The sequence below is a fragment of the Trichechus manatus genome, unplaced genomic scaffold (genome assembly GCF_000243295.1).
Source record: "Trichechus manatus latirostris isolate Lorelei unplaced genomic scaffold, TriManLat1.0 scaffold00041, whole genome shotgun sequence".
NCBI lineage: Eukaryota > Metazoa > Chordata > Mammalia > Sirenia > Trichechidae > Trichechus > Trichechus manatus.
The window spans coordinates 14,772,424-14,780,467 of NW_004443977.1; positions in this window are offsets into that span (position 1 = coordinate 14,772,424).

Genomic DNA, 8,044 nt, shown 5'->3' on the forward strand with positions numbered 1-8,044 from the left:
GGAAACTAGGATGTGGAGTCCAATCTTGAGTCTTACACCAATTTACCTTGTGTTCTTGGACAAGTTACTGGTCTCTCTGGGACTTTGCATGAGGAGGTTAGACCAGATTATGTCTGTTTCTCCCTGGGCTAAAATTCTGATTCTGCACTCTCTCAGGACATCATGGACTCCCTAGACTGTGTACTGATGTCTCATTTTCTTCAGCCCATGCTGGTCAGGTATACCTTGTTTACTCCCTCAGAATAAGATAGATACCCTGATGATGGATGTGAAGAGATATTCTTTCCAGATCCAACAGGGCTGTAATAATCAGAAATGAGAGATGGTCTTCAAATTCATTTGCCAGTACCTGGTTTGATTTTTCTCACTTTAGGTCCGCTACAGGTAGAAAGGATAACAGAAAGAATGCAAATCTCTGGATCAGAGGAAGGAGATCTCACATTAGACATGAGAGCTCATCTCTTCAAGGATGAGTGTCCTGGGATGAAGGAACCACATGTCCATTTCAAGTGAAGACATCTATTTGTATGTTCAGTTGAATACAGAAAGGCTATCCCAGCCATCTAACATGTCATCAGTGTTGTATTAACACAACATGACTCATCACTCTGAAGTATCCTATCTGTAGGGGTCATTGGAAATGTGAAGACTGAGGCAGAAAATTGTTAATTAATGATAAGAAACATCATTAAAAATAAGTGAAAGTTTACAAAAATATCAAATAGCCACAATGCTTGAAAACCCGTAAGTAATTAGGAGTCTGCTCTCAACCCCAACCTACCCAGTCCCAAGAGGATATTGTCAATGTAGCTAGTTTCTTATATATGACTTTTGGATTATGGAATGATTCACTGGGTATACTTACATAAAAGAATAATTCTAGAACATAATACGTAATTCTATTAGATATGGCCAGTATTCTGAAGTACTACAGGTAAAATTGAATATGCTGAATCCTAGCAAGTGCATACAGAAAAGCTATGATAGATTGCATTTAATTCATAAGGCCAGTGGTCTTAACACTAATGATATACACAGGGATCCCCTTATGTGTTTAAAAATGATTAAGGGGTAATATGTTGGGAAATTAAATTCACACACTTGGGATCTGTTGATCCACTTCAACATTTGTTGGAAGAACTGCTTTCTGTTTTATGAATATATAGGCGTCAGGGAAGAGATTCTGGTTATTTTAACTTGTTTATTTAAACATACATAGAACATTTAAGCCAAGAAAACCCTATGGGATAGTTATACTCTGTCACATGGGGTCACTATGAGTCAGAATTGACTCAGCAGCACCTAACAACAGCAGTACGTTTAAGTTAGATTTAATTAATATCTTCCACGGGCATATATATGTTATGAATGGGGAAATTTTTTTCTTTTATTGTACTTCAGGTGAAGGTTTACAGAACAAATAGTTTCTCATGAAACAGAAGTACACATGTTGTTTTATAACGTTGGTTAACAACCCGACAACATATCAACCCTCTAACTTCTCAACCTTTTTTTTTTTTGGTGAAAATACACATAGCCAAAGATACACCATTTCAAAAATTTCTACATGCACGGTTCAGTGACATTGTTCGAATTGTGCTGTTATTCTCACTTAAGATGAAGGCTTACAGAACCAAATAGTTTCTCATTCAACAGTTACTACAAATGTTGCCCTATGACAATGGTTAACAATCTCACAACACATCAACAATATCGTTATTCAACCTTGGGTTCCCTATCACCAGCTTCCTTGTCCCCTTCTGCTTTCTGGCCCTTGTCGCTGGACTCCTGTACCTCATTAGTCTCATTTGGTGAACGGTGAACCTCGGAGATAACTTCACCACTGAGCTAAAAGGGTGTCTGGGGGCCATACTCTCAGGGTTTCTCCGGTCTCCTTTAGGCCAGTAAATCTGGTCTTTTTTTGTGTGTGAGTTAGAATTATGTTCTACATCCTTCTCCAGCTCTATCCAGAACCCTTTGTTGTGATTCTGGTCAGAGCAGTCAGTGATGGTAGCCGGGCACCATCTAGCTGTACTGGACTCAGTCCGGTGGAGGCCGTGGTAGCTGTGGACAATTAGTCCTTCGGACTAATCTTTTCCTTGTATCCTGTTCTCTTCATTCTCCCTTGCTCCCGAAGGGATGAGACCAGTGGAGTACCTTAGATGGCTGCTCACAGGCTTTTAAGACCCCAGACACTACTCACCAAGGTAGAATGTAGAGCATCATCTTTATGAATGGGGAAATTTTTAAATAAAGTGGTAATGAATTCCAGGCCACCAGATAATGGCTGATTCCATTTACTACATGCTTACTTTTTGTCAGTATAGATAATTAAAGAAGTATAAATAGCTCACCTTGTTTATCCTAAAAATTCAATAGTGCATGTTGTTGTTGTTGTTAGGTGCTATCGAGTAGGTTCCGACTCACACCGACCCTGTGTACAACAGAACAAAACACCGCTGGGTCCTGCGCCATCCTCACAATCATTGCTGTGTTTCAGCCCATTGTTGCAGTCACTACATCAGTCCATCTCCTTGAGGGTCTTCCTTTTTTTTTTTTGCTGACCTTCTACTTTATCAAGTATGACATCCTTCTCCAAGGACTGGTCCCTCCCGATATGTCCAAAATACGTGAGACGAAGTCTCGCCATCCTCACTTCTAAGGAGCATTCTGGCTGTACTTCTTCCAAGGCAGATTTGTTTGTTCTTCTGGCAGTCCATGGTATATTCAGTATTCTTCACCAACACCATAATTCAAAGGCATAAAGTCTTCTTCAGTCGTCTTTGTTCATTGTCCAGCTTTCACATACATATGAGGCGATGGAAAACACCATGGCTTGAGTCAGGCGCACCTTAGTCCTCAAAGTGAAATTTTTGCTTTTTAACACTTTAAAGAGGTCTTTTGCAGTAGATTTGCCCAATGCAATGCATCGTTTGATTTCTTGACTGCTGCTTCCATGGGTGTTGATTGTGGATCCAAGTAAAATGAAATCCTTGAAAACTTCGATCGTTTCTCCATTTATCATGATGTTGCTTATTGGTCCAGTTGTGAGGATTTTTGTTTTCTTTACATTGAAGTGTAATCCATACTGAAGGCTGTGGTCTTTGATCGTCATCAGTAAGCGCTTCAAGTCCTTTTTGCTTTCAGTAAGCAAGGTTGTGTCATCTACATATTGCAGGTTGTTAATGAGTCTTCCTCCAATCCTGATGTCCTGTTCTTCTTTATATAGTCCAGCTTCTAGGATTATTTGCTCAGCATACAGATTGAATACGTATGGTGAAAGGAATCAACCCTGACCACACTTTTCCTGACTTTAAGTCACACAGGATCCCTTGTTCTGTTGGAATGACTTCCTCTTGGTCTATGTACAGGTTCCTCATGAGCACAGTCCACGACTGTGTGGATCATAACAAATTATGGATAACATTGTGAAGAATAGGAATTCCAGAACACTAAATTGTGCTCATGAGGAACCAGGATTGGAGGAAGACTCATCAACAACCTGCATTATGCAGATGACACAATCCTGCTTGCTGAAAGTGAAGAGGACTTGAAGCACTTACTGATGAAGATCAAAGACCACAGCCTTCAGTATGGATAACACCTCAACATAAAACAAAAATCCTCACAACTGGACCAATAAGCAACATCATAATAAACAGAGAAAAGATCGAAGTTGTCAAGGATTTCATTTTACTTAGATCCACAATCAACACCGTTGGTAGCAGCACTCAAAAAATCAAAAGATGCATTGCATTGGGCAAATCTGCTGCAAAAGACCTCTTTAAAGTGTTGAAAAACAAAGATGTCACCTTGAAGACTGAGGTGCACCTGACTCAAGCCATGGTGTTTTCAGTCGCATCATATGCATGTGAAAGCTGGACAATGAGTAAGGAAGACCAAAGAAGGGCTGAAGCCTTTGAATTGTGGTGTTGGCAAAGAATATTGAATATACCCTGGACTGCCAAAAGAAGGAACAAATCTTTCTCGGAAGAGGTACAACCAGAATGCTCCTTAGAAGCAAGGATGACGAGACTACATCTTACATACTTTGGACATGTTGTTAGGAGGGATCAGTCCCTGGAGAAGGACATCATGCTTGGTAAAGTATGATCGAAAAAGAGGAAGACCCTCAAAGAGATCGACTGACACAGTGGCTGCAACAATGGGCTCAAGCATAACAGTGATTGTGCGCATGGCACAGGACCGAGCAGTGTTTCTTTCTGTAGTACATGTGGTCTTTATGAGTCGGAACCGATGCAACAGCACCTAACAATAACAACAACAACAAATATCTTTCTGATATTCTCTCCTTTCAGCCAAGATCCATCTGACATCAGCAATGGTATCCCTCATTCCACATCATCTTCTGAATCTGATTTGACTTTCTGGCAGTTCCCTGTAGATGGGACCGTTTTTGAATTACCTTCAGCAAAATTTTACTTGTCTGTGATACTAATGACACTGTTTGATAATTTCCACATTCTGTTGCATCACCTTTCTTTGGAATGGGTACAAATATGGATCTCTTCCAGTTGGTTGGCCAGGCAGCTGTCTTCCAAATTTCTTGTACTAGACGAGTGAGCGCTTCCAGAGTTGCATCCATTTGTTGAAACATCTCAGCTGGTATTCTGTCAGTTAGTAGAGCCTTGTTTTTGGCTGTCAGTTGACAGATAATTGCTCAGAAGGTCCAACAGCCAACACAGTTCAGTAGTGTTAATAGGTGGTGGTGTCGATAGCAATGACCAAGTTTAAAGTGCTAGCACATCCTTGGGTCAAGAAGGGCAGTGGTGGAGATGGTGCACCCAGTTGGCCCATCCATCTGACCTGAGAGGGTCACATCTGGCCCTGCCCACCAATAACAATTCTGTTAATCCCAAAGTCTTGGGATATGAGGTTTCCTACCCCCGGATTTATTGTACCTGTTGATTTATTGCACCTGTCATAAGGTAGAGGTATGAAGACATCCTTCCTCCACCTATAGTACAAATGTTCCCTTTCTCTGACTTTCCTGACAAGAGTCTCGATTTTACTAACAGAGAAGTGAGGCTCATGCTACATGGCTAATTTGTGATGGGAAGTGTTCATCAGGGAGAAGCCTCTAGTTATTGCTGTGCAAAGATGGGAAATTGCAAAGCTGAAGTTCTATAAATCATGAGAGGCAAGGCCTGAGACATAAACCAGGGCCCTTGACTTCCATATCAGGGTTTGATTTTCCCATAAGATTTTACCAGCTCTCCTTGCCTGACATTGACCACTTACAGAGCAGTGAATCAGGCAGACTGGACCAAGACATTCGGCGCCTGTGTTTCCTTTGTTAACTGCCTGGTAGTCACTTAAGATGCCACCTCCAGCACCAGGGAAGGATAATCCCTAACGGTGGAAGAATTGGGGGAGAAAGTTTTGGTATGGAGCAGTAAATTGAAAATATCGGCCTTCCATCTCCACATAAACAACAATGTTTAAATAAAAATCTTGAGACTAAGGCATTAATAATTTCCAAGTCTGAGAAAAAAATTCTGAATCTTAGGAATTTCTAAAATCAGCAGCTAAGTCACCTCTGTTTAGATTTAGCTTTTGATTACTGAAAGCTTGGAAATAGGGCATTTTGTTTAAGCAACAATGGTAGATTAAACGTCACTTGTCAAAGAGAGAGAGAGAAATATAACTGAGAGAAAAGTAATTGCCACATTTATATTTCCAACCATTAATTGTAGTTGCTGTGGCTCAAGAAGGTACCATAGAAGGTACCAAAAAGTGACACATATTTTGATGTTGAGTTATCATATAATGTCCAAGTTTAAGTACAACAATATTCCTGAATATATAGTATTTGGATTAACAAATTAACATCTTCTTCAAAATTATGATAATCAAAAAAGCCCAGTAAGACCCCCATATCCTTCACTTTATTTGGCTTTTTGGGTTTTTTGTTTGTTTGTTTTTAGTATCATGTATTAATCACTTATAAAATCTCTAGTATTGTGATGAGAGCTTTACTTACATAATTACATCTAATCCTTGCAGTAGTCCTGTAAGATAAATATTATTATCCTATTTTAAAGGAGAAAAAGTGAAATAACATTCTGATCTCACACAATAATTAAGAATTTAAACTCAGATGTGTCTGATACCAGAGGCTGTCCTTTAAATCAGTACCGTCTATACCTCTATCCAAAAACAGATCCAATATTAATATAATCTTAACAGTTATTGATTGCATTCTGGCATTGTTGGTTAGCTCTACAAACACTTTTATTATTCTCATTGCTTTCCCACAGTTCTTAAAGAAAATCTTGGTGCCATTTAAGAACATTGTGTTCTAGTCTGTCATTGAATTAATTTCCTGAGTAGGTAGGAGAAGGCAGCATTATTTTCAGGACAAAGAACAGCTTCATTGTCGCCAAAAGCTTGGTGTTACACTGTGATGTTCAGGATGTGTCATTTTAAAAATGAATCACAGACATAATTCAGTTCCACTTGTAGCACTAGAGAAGGAAATATAGCTGTGTGTAACTCTGAGCTGGTTCTCTTGTACACGAACACCATCTGTTTTCTGTTGCTTTAGATGAAGCTTTTTATTTCAGGCTTTAAAAATGCTTTAAATTCAATAATTATCTGGCAGTGAATCGCTGGGAAAAAACAAGATAGGAAAACCATAATGTTTTGTCTGCCATTCTCACCTAGGCTAATGGCCTCTCAGTAATGAGATGCAGATACACAGCAAGCTGATAGATGCCTTCTTAAATTATCAGCCAGCTTCTAGAGTTGGTTACTCTGGTAACACCTTGTGCTTTTTTTTTGGGAAAAGCCTTAACTCTTCCAGTCCAGTTTAGGTACCTCCTTGGGACATCTCCAATGGCATTCGCATGAATGGTTTGATGCCCTGGGCAGGGAGACAATTGGGCCACAAGGCCTTTGCCATGGCCACTCTGTCATGCTGGTTGCAGACCAGAAGAAGTTATGGCTCAGAGCTTAAAATGAATGTAGAAGACTCTCCCAGGCCAAGGCTAGTTTGATACCAAGAACCTTGGATGAAGGGCTCTGCTCTCCAACAGGGTAAATCCAGGTCATTCAGAGCAGTCAAGAAACTTCTAAGCCAAAATAGTCAGACTGGCTCCCATTCATAAAAGGCCTGAAGGGATAGCAAGACATTCCATTTCTCTAGGCCCAGTTCTGCATCTGTGAGACGGACAAAATACCTTCCTAACCCCCCTGCGGCACAATGGTTAAGTACATGGCTGCTAACAGAAAGGTTGGCAGTTCCAACCCACCCAGCTACTCCTCGAAATAAAAGATCTGGCAATCTGTTCCCATAAAGATTTCAGCCTAGGAAATCCCATAGGGCAGTTCTAATCTATCCTATAGGGTCACTATGAGTTGAGATTGACTCGATGGCACACAATCACAGCAATAATCATCTCCCTATGGATTTATGGGGCTTAGTTGAAATAATGGGTATGAAACTACTTTGAAAAAAGTGTTTTATTTCAGATGATGGTAATTACATTAGTATTTGTCTGTTTGGTGCTGCTGACCAATTATGCTATCTTTTCATAAGTGATCTCTGCACAATTAGCTGTGGCATTCTGAAAGCACATGCTATTCTCTGAAGATCTCAAATCAATGCAAAGAACCAATATGCATTAAATGATGATGGGAAGAGAATGTTCACCATTTAAAGAGCAGCTTTCAATCTTTTTTTTTTTTTTTTTTTACTGTTGTAGTTAAATGAAGTTTACATTTCAAGTTAATCTCCCATAAAAAATTTTATACATACATTGTTATGTGACCATAATTGCTCACCCCATTCTGTGACACCACACTCCTCCTTTCTGCCCCTGATCCCCTATGTCCATTCAACCAGCTCCTAACCCTCTCTGCCTTCCCATCTCACCTCTGGACAGAAGCTACCCTTTTGGTCTCTTGTATCTCCTTGACTAAGAGGCACACTTCACGAGTATCACTTTATGTCCCACAGTCCAGTCCAATCCCTGTCTGAAGAGTTGGCCTCGGAAATTGTTTTAGTTCTGGGCTGATAGAG